The 14,991-nt window shown below is 35.6% G+C and overlaps 1 non-coding gene and 1 pseudogene across 1 annotated transcript; one reads left to right on the top strand and one right to left on the bottom strand.

Moving 5' to 3' along the window:
* LOC136171079 (ataxin-3-like) overlaps positions 1-14,991 on the bottom strand; it is a 77,767-nt pseudogene that overhangs the window by 15,456 nt on the left and 47,320 nt on the right.
* On the top strand, positions 2,241-2,312 carry TRNAC-ACA (transfer RNA cysteine (anticodon ACA)). The gene has a single exon. It is a non-coding gene; the product is annotated as a tRNA-Cys (tRNA).

Genomic DNA, 14,991 nt, shown 5'->3' with positions numbered 1-14,991 from the left:
TCTATTTCATAGATATCATATATCACTTATGTGTGGAATCTAAACTACAAAACTATTCATTTAGAAACTTTTATCTATTGCTTCTGGATCTACTCCCTTGGACCTTTTCATTATTTATTGATAGCTTTATTTTGGCCTCTTTCAATAAGCAGATGTTGTTTACTTGTGACCCCACCTCATCACTTCTGTGGGATGGGCAGAATCAGCTCTCGTTTAGGATACATGCTTTGTCCTTGAAGGGACGGTAGGCTCTGTTTGTGGCTCTTACTCCTTCAAAAATTATTCAAGTATAGGGTTTATTGTGATAAGTATTTAAGCATATTTATCATTGTTTCTCATCTTTCCCATTCAGTTTCTTTAATATTTATTACATTGTTTCTTGATACAAAATGCTCAAACTAAGTTTAAAGATAATTTTAAAATAGAGGAAAAATGATTTTTCTAATAAATCTTAGTAGCAAACAAAAAGGAATAGGAATGATGGTTCTAAGCATTCTTAGTGGCTGTAGCTATTTCTTCAATTCTCAGACATATATTTTTAAATTAACTGAATCATAAAGTGAACTGATGTCTTGAGAGGCAAAGGAAAAAAATAGTTGTTATTGGTTAACATCTGAAAGAACTTTCTTATGTTTTATTTGCTTCCCATAGTGAACCCAGGCTTGGAAAGAGAACGTAACATACAGAGGGAGCACAATGCATAAACAACACACAGTATAAATCAGCTCAAGGCCTATGTAGAAATTGTTTACAGTAATCCTGCTACAAGCCCAACAGAAAAGAAACAGCTTAAATTTATAGTACATTTAAGTTAATGTCGTTATACAGAGTCATTTAATAAAGAATTATAGCTTCAAGGTATAGCGCTAGTCTATACTATTTAGTTATAATTTACTTGGAAGTAATATAAAGCCTCCAGTGTATTTGCAAGATCAAGAGGATATATGGCACTAAGAGATACACATCCAGAGAGCCGTAAAAGAAAGCTATTTGTACCTGAAGTTGAGAGATTTAGAACATAAGCTGCATTTACAGACATTTTTACCTTTCGTATTGGGCTGAACATACCAGAATTAATTGTACAGACCTGAAAGAAACAGGGCATTGAAGTATTCCCTGCAAAGAAAATCTGGAAAGCAGTGGCACTGAACTTAAATAACAAAAGATTCTACTCTTTGTCTCCATACAGTATTTTACCTTTTCCAATCAATTCACTGCCTAGAGAAGAGACTTGGGAATATTATTCATCTCTTTTTGTCTTCACTGAGTAAAATAGAAACTCAGTGCCTTCAACCCAGCTTTCCTGATCCACCATGAATGGATGCTGCCTTAAACTTAAAGCCATCATTCCAGCCTTTTTCCCTGCTATTTGCCTGCTCTAAGTCGACACCACAGCCCAACTTAACCACTCAGCACCCAGCTCATCCTTCCTCCCGGACTAATCGTAATTGTCCATAAAAAAATGACACTCAATATGAGAAAGAAAATCTCCATATTTCACAATATTTTTGTTATTAGTACTAAATTTATTTGGATTGAATGAAAATTCAAATATGCTAAACATATCAGAAGCTTTAGGATAATCTTTGACATGCTCTGTGTTCGATATGGTTTTACACCTAAATTTAAGCGTGTAAAGAACTTTCTCTCTCCCTACATACATGCACAAACATACACACCTGCATATTTAAATTGAAATATCTCAATGTTCTTTATTAGACAGAACTTTGAATTCCATGTGCAAAATGAAATGCTAGGAAGTCATTAAAGATAACAGTGCAACAATATTTTGAAATATGTTTTTTCTGGGATAAATTCACTTAAATTATAAAAGTGTTCATCTCTGGTTATAGTTTTCAAGGCACTTTATTTTAGAGGAGTCCTCTCTTCTCCTCATTGTAATAAAAAACTACAATTCATAATTAATATTAAAAGTATGTGATTATCATTCACAATATAGATTATACACACACAGAAATGAGTTAAATATAAACAACTATTGTCAAAGTTTTGTTAATTTATCTTGTCTTCTGTTCTGGTTTTGTTATTTTATTGATTTAGAGCTCTTTCCCTCAATCTTATGGATATAGTTCTTTCTTAGAAGGAAGACACACAATGTGATTTAAGCTTTCTGCACCATCTCCAGGATTCCAGGTGGGATCATGAATCAAGCCTAAACAACTCTGGCTCCATGGAGCCACCGGGAATCCTGGAGATGATTGGTTAGAGATACACAGACTTCCCTGGTGGCTCAGATGGTAAAGCATCTGCCTACAATGCAGGAGACCCAGGTTCGATCCCTGGGTGGGGATGATCCTCTGGAGATGAAAATGGCAGCCCACTCCAGTACTCTTGCCTGGAAAATCCCATGGAAGGAGGAGCTTGGTAGGCTACAGTCCATGGGGTCGCAGAGTCGGACACGACTGAGTGACTTCACACACACACAGAGATGCACAGAGCCCCAGAATGGAGAAAGGTGAGGACATGCTGTCTCAAGCATCATTTTGAACTATTGCATTAGCCATGCCTAAAACCAGTCCACATCCCAGTGAAGTAAGTTAACATGGGGTCTTTCAAGTTGATAGGAGTTGAATTTGTATCATTTGTAACTGGAAGTCATTGCCCATCTCTTACATTCAACTCTTTCAGTATCACATTGTTTTTGGTCCCATAGGAGAATAAACCTTTGATCCATGTGCCATCATTGTGTAAATAATAAATGAAGATATGTATGCTTTTAATTCTATCATGTTACTTTATATTTTGCCCTTAAAACTAGCTTATATATAGTTTTCCCCTCTTGCCCAATTTTGTTAAATTTTCTCCAGTGTTCATTTTTTATCTTCTTTTTATAAAAACACTGATTTGAAAGGTTCATTCATCTCTCAAGCTGCTGAAATATTTCAAGTAACTTTTTTTAGAAAGGATATGTGGGTGTTATACTTTTATAGTCCTTGCTTGTCTAAATTCCTTTGTTCCCACACATAAATGATAGCCTCTCTGAGAATAGAGCATTTGCTTCACAATATAAAGTCCTTTGAAGCTGTGGATATTAGGATTTGTGGAAGTCTAAATCAAACACTTTTCTTTTACAGAAACTTTATTTTCAGGGCTCTTGTAATTATTTCTTAATTACTTAATAGTCCTACATCTATTAATGGAATTGGCTTTATAATAAGACATACCTTAAAAGAAATTCTGAAACTTTGACATCAATAGTGAATTCCATTGTTTTAGATAGAAATAATAGTAATAGAGCATTAGTTTCTCCAGAGACTAATAAGGAATCATACCTTTACACTTTTCTTTTACAATCTGTCATAATTAATACTGATTAAAAAAACTGATAAATTCTGTACCTGATTCTAGTCATAATGAAGTATCTACCATGAGACTAGCCATTCTGCCTTCAGAAAACATGCACCTGGGGAGGATATGAAGCAAGTCTTTTCAGAGGTTAGATGAGAATGTGATCTCTGAGAATAGGAAACAGGCAACATATCAAAGTGGCTTTTTGGCTAGAAGTACATTTCAGAATGAAGGGCAGGAAGGATATGCTTAACAGAATAAACAGTCTTGTAGAAGTGAGGGGGTGGAGAAGTGAGCTCTGGGACATTGAGTTGCTGGCTTTTGTGCAGGCCTCTGAGTCTTCCCGACTTGATGGACATGAGTTTGAATAAACTCCTGGAGTTGGTGATGGACAGGGAGGCCTGGCGTGCTGCGATTCATGGGGTTGCAAAAAGTCGGACACAACTGAGAGACTGAATTGAACTGAACTGAACTGAGTCTTCCCTGGGGGTCAGACAGTAAAGAATATATCTATAATGTGGGAGATCTGTGTTCAGTGCCTAGGTTGAGAAGATTCCCTGGAGAAGGAAATGGCCACCCACTACTCCAGTATTCTTGCCTGGAAAATCCCATGACAGGCTATAATCCATGGGGTCACAAACAGTTGGACATGACTGAGTGACTAACACTTGGAGGCGGGTGGCTCAGAATTACATAGACTTACCGCAAAGTCCCTGGCTGCACACTTAGCAGCCCATGAGAAGGGATGTCCCATGACCTGGAAGAGAACAGCCTCTGGTAACTGTAAGAGGAACAGAAATACCAAAGATGGAAAACTGCAGAGAACAGAGGTGTGGGGATTGGATTCTCATAACACCTGGGTATCAGAGGAGTTCCAAGTCAAACTCTTGTAGACTTTATCTGTCGAGGCTTAAAAACAAGTATCAAAATGGTCAATGGAAATTAACTGACTTCTAGGAAAAGAATAACAACATCTTTTAAGGGCATAAAACACAAATCTCTTTTCTTTAAAACACTATACGCAAGACTGGGTCTAATACTTTATATAGCAGGGAAATAGCATATAAGCAGACCCAGCAATGATGTTGTTCAGTTGCTAAGACCCTTCTGCAACTCCATGGGACTGTAGCCCACCAGGCTCCTCTGTCCATAGAATTCTCCAGACAAGAACACTGGAGTGGGTTGCCATTTCCTCTGCCAGGGGATCTTCCTGAAACAGGGACTAAACCCACATCTCCCACATTGGCAGGAGAATTCTTTACCACTGAGAAATGATAGCGATATTGAAATTGACAATTATTTTAAAGTATATACTATATTCCTACTTATGGAAGTAAAGTAAAAGGCAAATAAAATAAGTGAGGAGTATGATATCAGAAGGAAGTTAGAAAATCTTGTAACAAAATTGAAATTCTCTAACTAGAAATTAGAATATGTGGGAAAAAATCACTTAGTGGGCCTAAAAGTATATTAGTAACTGCAGATAAAAACATTTGAGGGTGTGAAGATGAGAAAAAACTAGTGAAAAAATGGATAAAATCTTGACAACCTGAGAACAATATCATATGGACAACTTGAGACCCAGAAGAAGAGGTAAATGATAAACTAGGGTTTATAAATGATAAGCTAGGAAAAAAATTGAATATGTATTAGGTGATATTTCTTCTAAATTAGGGAAGCACACACACAGATCCAAGATCCTTAATAAATTCCAATCTAGAGAAGGCCTCCAAAACCACACCATGGATCACTACAATAAAACAAGACAATAACACAAGGGAATAGTAATTTAAAATTCATTAATTCTTGCTGAAAACAATGCAGGTCAAAAAACTGAGTGAAGTAAGGAAAAGGACTATTCAACTAGGATTTTTCTATGTATAGTCAAAATATTTTTCTATATATAGACAAAATTAATAGCTGTATATTATGAAGTTTGCCCTGGAAGAGGGCATGGCTACCCACTCCAGTATTCTTGCCTGGAGAATCCCTTGGACAGAGGAGCTTGGTGGGCTAAAGTCCTTAGGGTCACAAAGAGTTGGACATGACTAAATTGACTTAGCACACATGCATTATGAAGTTTTAATATATCTAGATATAATATGTGTAACAACAACTGTGCAAAAACTTAGTGAGGGTTAAATAGTCACTTGTTTTTGGTTTTTACATTATATATGAAATGTTATAACACTAATTCATGAAAAGGTATCAAAAGTTAAGAACAAATAATATGTATACAATAATACATTGAGAAGGAGAAGGTGGCTAAAGTGCTTTTAAAATAGAGTAACATAAATGTCAACCCATCCAAAGAAACCAAGAAAATTGTATATATATATTATGTATGTATATAATATATATACATATCTCAAATTGAAAACCAGGAAAATGATACATTTAAATCCAAATAAACACATATGACTACATTATATGTATAAAAACTAACCACTCAAAATACATTGGAGATAATGTCAGACTGGATGAAAACTACAAAAACATATTTTTATTATAAAGACAAAGATGGTTTAATATTTTAAAATGGAAAAAATATAAGCCACACTAATCATAAGAAAGCTGCAGTGACTATATTGCTATAAATACATTTTGAAACAGAATCTTACCATGGTTATGGTTTCTTTTACCTTAACACATAGAAGATATTTATAACATGATTTGCATCCTAGTTTGCTAGTGTCATTACATCTGTTGTTTCCCAGTCTTTTGACTGATCCACATTGTTTGCAGGCCTGATAATTTTTTTCTGGAGTCCAGAATTTGCAATAACTTCAAAATATTTCTAGTGATGGAAAATAAATTATATGAAATAGAATATAAACTGGATAAGATAGTTGTTATTCAGTTGCGTGGACTGCAGCACTTTAGGCTTCCCTGTCCTTCATATCTCCCAGAGTTTGCTCAGATTCATGTTCACTGAGTCGGTCATGCTGTCTAACCCATTCATTCTCTGCCGCTCCATTCTCCTTTTGCCTTCAATCTTTCCCAGCATCAGGGGCTTTTATAATGAGCCTGCACTTTGCATCAGGTAGCCAAAGTATTGGAGTTTCAGATTTAGCATTAGTTGTTCCAGTGAATATTCAGGACTAATTTCTTTTAGAATTGACTCGTTTCTTCTCCTTGGAGCCCAAGGGACTCTCAAGAGTCTTTTCCAACACCACAATTTGAATGCATCAATTCTTTGGCACTCAACTCTCACATCCATACATGACTAGTCATACCTTTGACTAGACAGACCTTTGTTGGCAAAGTGATGCCTTTGCTTTTTACTATGCTGTCTAGGTTCGTCACAGCTTTTCTTCCAAGGAGCAAACACTTTTTAAAAAAAAATTTCATGGCTGTAGTCACCATCCACAGTGATTCTGGAGCTCAAGAAAATAAAATCTGTCACTGTTGCCACTTTTTCTCCATCTATATGCCTTGATGTGATGGGATTGGATCCCATGATCTTAGATTTTTGAATGTTGAGTTTTAAATCAGTGTTTTTCACTTTATTCTTTCAACCTCATCAAGAAACTCTTTACTTACTTTTCAACTTCACTTTTAATTCCTTTTTATACTTTCTATTAGACTGGTATGATCGGCATGTCTGAGGTTGTTGTTATTTCCTCTGGCAATCTTGATTCCAGCTTTTGATTCATCCAGCCTGACATTTTGCATGATGTACACTGCATGGATGCTAAATATGCAGGGTAACAATATTTTGCCTTGATGTACTTCTTTCCCAATTTTGAACCAGTGATTTCTTCCATGTAAGGTTCTAATTGTTGCTTTTCTATCTGCAAACAGGTTTCTCAGGAGACAGATAAGGTGGTCAGGTATTCCCACATCTTTTAAATTTTCCAGTTTGCTGTGATTCACACAGTCAAAGGCTTTAGTGTAGTCAGTGAAGCAGAAGTAAATGTTTTTTCCTGAAATCACCTTACTCTCTATGTTCCAAAAAATTTGGCAATTTGATCTCTGCCTCCTCTGCTTTTTCTAAACCTAGCTTGTACATCCGGAATTTCTCAGTTCACACATTGCTGAAGCCTAGCTTGAAGGATTTTGAGCATAACCTTATACAGATACACTTTAATATTTTGATATAACAGATGACTTGTAAAGATTTATCTTTAATATGCATACTATTTATTCATTTTGGATGAGTACTAAGGGATAGCTTACATAAATGGAATAATTGAAAGTAGACACTATCTTTATTTGGCATAGCCTTGCCTTAGTAGACAAGTCCTTTATTAAAAAATAGGCAGAAGAGCTAATCAAACATTTCTCAGAGAAGACATGCAGAATGGCTGACAGGCATTGAAAAGATGGTCAATCTTGCATATCGGGTTATCATTACCATCTTTCTAAATTCCATATATATTCGTTAGTATATTGTATTGGTGTTTATCTTTTTGGCTTACTTCACTCTGTATAATGGGCTCCAGTTTTATCCATCTCATTAGAACTGATTCAAAAGTATTCTTCTTAATGGCTTAGTAATATTCCATTGTGTATATGTACCATAGCTTTCTTATCCAAAAACCACTACAATATTGTAAAGTAATTAGCCTCCAACTAATAAAAATAAATGAAAAAAAAATAATCTTAAAAAAAATGAAAAGATGGTCAATATTTCTATTTACTAGATAAAAGCAAAACAAAGCCACAATGAGGTATTACCTCACAAGAGTCAGAATGGCACTGTTTAAAAAAGCCTATACATAATAAAGCCTGGAAAAGATGTGTATAAAAGGGAGCCCTCTTACACTGTTGGTGGGAATGTGAGTTGTTGCAGCCACTATGGAGAACGGTATGGAGGTTTCTTAAAAAACTAAAAATAGAGCTACCTAATGTCCCAGGAATTCCACTTCTGGACATATATCTGGAGAAAACTCTAATTCAAAAGCATATTTGCAGCTCACTGTTCATAACAGTACTATTTACAATAGTCAAGATTTGGAAGGAACCTAAATATCCATCAACAGAGGAATGGATAGAGAAGATGTAGTACATATATAAAGCAGAATATTACTCAGTCATAAAAAGAATGAAATAATGCAATTTGAAGCAGCATGGACCTAGAGATCATCATACTAAGTGAAGTAAGTCAGACAAATATCACATGATACCACTTATACATGGAATCTAAAAAAAGTCATATAAACAAATTTATAAGCAAAATAGAAATATATTACAGACATAGAAAAATGAACATGGTTACCAAAAGGGTTAAGGGCTAACTTAGGAGTCTGGGATTAACAGATGCATACTACTGCATATGGGCTTCCCAGGTGTTACTAGTGATAAAGAAACCGCTTGCCAAAGCAGAAGATGCGAGAGACAGGGGCTTAATCCCTGGGTTAGGAAGATCCCCTGGATGAGGGTGTGGCAATCCACTCTGCTATATTTGCCTAGAGAATCTCATGGACAGAGGAGCCTGGTGGGCTATGGTTCATAGGGTCACAAGAGTTGAACATGATTGAAGTGACTTAACACACATGTGCTACTATATATAAAATAATCAAGGACCTACTGTATAGCACAGGGAAATATATTCAACATTTTGTAATAATAAATAAAGGGAAAGAATCAGAAAAAACAATATATGTATGTAACTATAACTGAATTACTTTGCTGCTGTACGTTTGAAATTAACAATACATTGTAAATTAACTAAACTTCAAATTAAAAAAATAGTTTAAATAAAGCTATATGGAGGAGCTACACATTTATGTTCTGAGGTTTATAAGACAAGTAATAACTTGACTAAACAATGTTCCTTTGGTACTATATACTCTTTTCTAGGATCCCTGACATTTCTACTGCTGAGCCTACATAATGAACTTTAAGTGCACACTTGTTTGTAGTGTGAGGACCTTATTTTGCTTGAATCTGGATGCATTTACTAGAAGAGAAGTGAAATTTATTGCTCTAATATTTTTCATAAAACAGTTAACTGACAAAATGACCCATCAATGAACTTAAAATTACATTAAATTTAGACTATTGGCATCTTCAAATAATTTATATCAGAAAATAAAGTACTTCATGTTGATGCTTTGGTCACTGACTCATGAACTTTATATAAATTTGCCCTCATTAGGCTTAGACACAAGATGCCAAATAAAACCAAATACACCTTAGAAGATTCTTTTAATTTTTAACAGATTTCAATGCATGTCCTTACAAAATACACATTGCAATAATATAATTTAAAATATTTAGCCATATGAAGTTCCAGAGTCATCAAAAATAGACTGCGGCTTCCGTGAAAGCAACTGAAATGCATTGCTGATACACTCTTAAGACTGAAAATCTTAAGTATCTTTGGAAAATAACATACTTCTCACAGTTTGGATTTTTTTTTTCTAAGTAAATATTTAACTCTTGCTACAAGAACAATGAAAAATTCAAAGCTATCTTTTCCAGCTAACTCTTTTCATTGCAAAGAAACAGTGTTTCCTTAGAATAAATTGGTTTTATCTATCAGTTTAGTTTTGCCATTAGACCTATGGTATAATAGCTGATAATGCTTCTAATCTTTCCTGTCTAACTAGTCCTGCTTTCAAAGGTGGGCAGAACTAGACTTCTCCCACGCCATCACCCACAGAAGTTATATTTTGTTTCCCAGGTACAAAGGCTTAGCTTATTCCGTGGTAAGGCAGACTGAAAGAGATTCCATTTTTTTAAATGTTAGGTGTCTTGCGATATACTTTGCATACATTAACCCATGCATAGTTTCCTGCTTCACATGAATTCACATTCTAAATGCCCTGTGCTATGAATGTTGGCAAATAGTGTTGTAGTGACTAAAGTCGTTCTGTCACGTCCAACTCTTCGCAACCCCATAGACTGCAGCCTGCCAGGCTCCTCTTTCCATGGGATTTTCCAGGCAAGAATATTGGATTGGGTTGCCATTTCCCTCTCTAGGGGATCTTCCTGACCCAGGGATTGAACCCAGATCTCCCGCAATGCAGGCAGACTCTTTACCATCTGAGCCACCAGGGAAGCTGAGATGCAGGCTGAGATCACAGGCTCAGAAACTGATCCTGAAGTCTCTAGCAGCTGGTTATTACATTAGGAAGTTAAAAGAGAAAGAGTTAAGAGTACATTTACATCCCAAAGACCTCCAAGGAACAAAGAAACAAAACAGATGGGATAAAGATCTTATATAAATTTCTATTTTTAAAAGAATTCGGGCTCCAGTTAAATTCCTTTTTATATGCTAAAACTGCAACGTAAATAGGCTAGATTCTAAGATTATTCTCTTTGAATACAAAATGCTCTATATACGACACTCATTTGTCGTGTTCATAATCCTTTAATTAATGGGTATATAGCCTGCTAGGCTCCTCAGTCCATGGAATTCTCCAGGCAAGAAAACTGGAGAAAGTAGTCATTCCTTTCTCCAGGGAATCTTCCCAACCTAGGGACTGACCCCTGGTTTCTAGCATTGCAGGCAGATTCATAGTAAGTACTAGAGTAATCAAGGTACACATTTCAAACCTTTACCTTAAAATGTTCCCTTTCTTCCATTACAAACAGCTACTCTTCCCAACCCCTGTCACTGGTGGCTATTTACCTGTTTTCTGATCCCCTTTTATTGTCTTTTCCATCTTCTTCGGCAAGAACTCCAAAATTGCAACTCACTACTGAACAACCATTGACAGGATAATATTGGATCCCACCAAAAAAAGGTACCCCATGTCCAAGGGCAAAGGAGAGACTCTTGAGAGTCCCTTGGACTGCAGGGATATCAAACCAGTCAATCCTAAAGGAACTCAGTCCTGAATGTTCATTGGAAGGACTGATGCTGAAGCTGAAGCTCCAATACTTTGGCCACCTGAGTTGAAGAACTGACTCTTTGGAAAATACCCAGATGCTGGGAAAGATTGAAGGCAGGAGGAGAAGGGGATGACAGAGGATGAGATGGTTGGATGGCATCACCGACTCGAAGGACATGGGTTTGAGCAAGCTCTGGGAGTTGGTGATGGACAGGGAAGCCTGGTGTGTTGCAGTCCTTGGGGTTGCAAAGAGTCAACTGAACGACAGAACTGAACTGAACTGATTGCCTTTTCCAAAACAGAATGTGAATGGATCTATGAACTGTGCACCTTTTTGGCTCTGCATTCTTTTCCTTTATTACAATATGTTAAGACCCATTCTTGTTATTGCATTCTTCTTACTGTGTTGCTCAGTAACTGGTTATTTATTGCTAAATAGTATTTGTGCTGATCTACAAGCTTGATGGTCTAATGGTTCATTGGGCATTTCTCTCAGTGTTTGAGTATTAGGAGTAAATGTATTATACATGTCTGTGTACTGGCTTTTTTTGTAAATATAAGGGCTACTTAGAGGTATGTTGTTTAACAAATATTTGCCTGTTTTTCAGATGCCTTTTCTGTTACTGATTTCAAGTTTTATTTTATTGTGGTTGAAAAATACACTATGTGTGGAGACAGAGCTTTACAATGTTTAAAGGTTTAGCTGTGGTCTGTATTGGTGAACATTCCCTAAAAAAAATATTAGTCTGCTGTTGTTGAGTGGAGCGTTGAAGTATGGTGTTAGGTTTCCTCTGTTCATAGTAACTCTAGCTGCCTGCTCTGCTGATGACTAAGGAGAGTGTTGAGATCACTGGTTTTCATAATGGATGCACCTGTGATCTTTTCGGTTCTACAGTTTTTGCTTCTTGTGTTTGAAATTCTGCTATTACGTGGTACACAGGATTATTTTCTTGAGAAATGTGTCCCTTTCTCAGGTTTTATTTCTCATTTTTATCCCTGGTACATTCCTTGCTTTGATGTCCAGGCACTTCAGCATTTTTTGCTTAGTGTTAAAATAAGGTGTCTTTTTTTTTTTTTTTTTTTTTGGTTTATCTTTTAAAATTTGTAACATTATATCTACAAATTTAAAGAAAATGTATTGTTATTATATATAATTTGGTCTTGCTTTTTAACTCTGTATTAAAATTCTATCATTTAATCAATGTGTTTATACTATTTACATTTAAAGTATTTATAGGTATGGTTAAATTCAAGTCTACCATTTTGCTAGTATTTTTTATATTTTGTTTTGTTTATGTTCTGTTCTTTTCTTTTTCTTTTTGCTTTTAGATTATTGAATATTTGATTTTGTGATCCATTTTTCCTCCACTATGGCTAATTAGCTACACCATTTTTCTAACATCTTCAGTATTGCCATAGAGTTTACAATATAAAATTTTGATATATTATTATTCACATTCAAATTATTATATTGCTTCATCTCTAGTATAAGAAATTTATAATGTTACTTCCAATTGCTTCCTCTCAAATTGTCCTAGTGTTATCATACAATTAATTTTCTTATTTTCTTTTCTTTAGTTTTTATGAGATTTTATCAATTTACTTTTTAAATTTTTAAAAGTTATTGAAATATAGCTAAATACATTAGTATTTAGAAAATAGTGAGGTGATATTTGCATGATAAGTGTAGTAAACATCTGTCACCACACAGTTATTACAATATTATAGACCATAGACCTTATGCTGTATATTACAACCCCATGGATTATTTATTTTCTCTCTGGCAGTTTGTATTTATACTTTTACCCCTTCACCCAAGTCCCCACCCACTGTCCTCTGACAAATACGTATGTTTTTTCTATGTTATCTATGAAACTGTTTCCATTTCCTTTTCTCTCTCTTTTATTTCTTTCTTTCTTTTATTTTCTTGGATTTTGCAACTGAGTAAAATTATACAGCATTTTTCTTTCTCTGTCTGACATTTCATTTGGTATAATACACTTTATATCTATCCATGCTGTCACTAATTTCAAGATTTAATTTTTTATGGCTAGATTATATTCCAGTTTGTGTGTGTGTATACTGAGGAGGAAGGTGAAGTTGCTAGAGCACACGGCCGTTCCACTTTTAGTGTTTTGAGAGGCCTCCATACTATTTTCCAAGTCGTTGCACAATATGCATTCTGACTAACAGTGCATGACATCCTCACCAATGCTTATTATTTGCTGTCTTTTTGATGATGGCCATTCAAACAGGTGTGAGGTAGTATCTTTTGTGGTTTTGATTTGTATTTTCATGGCGATTAGTGATGTCAAAGATCTTTTCATGTGCCTGTTGACCATCTGTAGTCCTTATTTTTTTTTATTTTTTAAATTAAAAAAAATTTTTTTTTCCAGTGGGTTTTGTCATACATTGATATGAATCAGCCATAGAGTTACATGTATTTCCCATCCCGATCCCTCCTCCCACCTCCCTCTCCACCCGACTCCTCTGGGTCTTCCCAGTGCACCAGGCCCGAGCACTTGACTCATGCATCCCACCTGGGCTAGTGATCTGTTTCACCATAGATAATATACATGCTGTTCTTTCGAAACATCCCACCCTCACCTTCTCCCACAGAGTTCAAAAGTCTGTTCTGTACTTCTGTGTCTCTTTTTCTGTTTTGCATATAGGGTTATCATTACCATCTTTCTAAATTCCATATATATGTGTTAGTATACTGTAATGATCTTTATCTTTCTGGCTTACTTCACTCTGTATAATGGGCTCCAGTTTCATCCATCTCATTAGAACTGATTCAAATGAATTCTTTTTAACGGCTGAGTAATATTCCATGGTGTATATGTACCACAGCTTCCTTATCCATTCGTCTGCTGATGGGCATCTAGGTTGCTTCCATGTCCTGGCTATTATAAACAGTGCTGCGATGAACATTGGGGTGCATGTGTCTCTTTCAGATCTGAATAGAAAGCCCAGAGATAAATCCACAAACTTATGGACACCTTATCTTTGACAAAGGAGGCAAGGATATACAATGGAAAAAAGACAACCTCTTTAACAAGTGGTGCTGGGAAAACTGGTCAACCACTTGTAAAAGAATGAAACTAGAACACTTTCTAACACCATACACAAAAATAAACTCAAAATGGATTAAAGATCTAAATGTAAGACCAGAAACTATAAAACTCCTAGAGGAGAACATAGGCAAAACACTCTCCGACATAAATCACAGCAAGATCTTCTATGACCCACCTCCCAGAATATTGGAAATAAAAGCAAAAATAAATAAATGGAACCTAATGAAACTTAAAAGCTTTTGCACAGCAAAAGAAACTATAAGTAAGGTGAAAAGACAGCCCTCAGATTGGGAGAAAATAATAGCAAATGAGGAAACAGACAAAGGATTAATCTAAAAAATATACAAGCAACTCCTGAAGCTCAATTCCAGAAAAATAAATGACCCAATCAAAAAAAAGGCCAAAGAACTAAACAGACATTTCTCCAAAGAAGACATACAGATGGCTAACAAACACATGAAAAGATGTTCAACATCACTCATTATCAGAGAAATGCAAATCAAACCACAATGAGATACCATTACACGCCAGTCAGGATGGCTGCTGTCCAAAAGTCTACAAGCAATAAATGCTGGAGAGGGTGTGGAGAAAAGGGAACCCTCTTACACTGTTGGTGAGAATGCAAACTAGTACAGCCACTATGGAAAACAGTGTGGAGATTTCTTAAAAAACTGGAAATAGAACTGCCATATGACCCAACAAAACCACTTCTGGGCATACAGACTGTAGTCCTTCTTTAAAGCAACATCCTTCATTTGTGTTTTAATCAGGTTATTTGCTTTTTGATGCTGAGTTGTATGAGCTCTTTGTTTGTTTTGAAT

This window comes from Muntiacus reevesi, chromosome 6, assembly GCF_963930625.1.
Source record: "Muntiacus reevesi chromosome 6, mMunRee1.1, whole genome shotgun sequence".
NCBI lineage: Eukaryota > Metazoa > Chordata > Mammalia > Artiodactyla > Cervidae > Muntiacus > Muntiacus reevesi.
The sequence above is the reverse complement of the archived record's forward strand: the minus strand, read 5'-3'. Positions and strand labels throughout refer to the sequence as shown.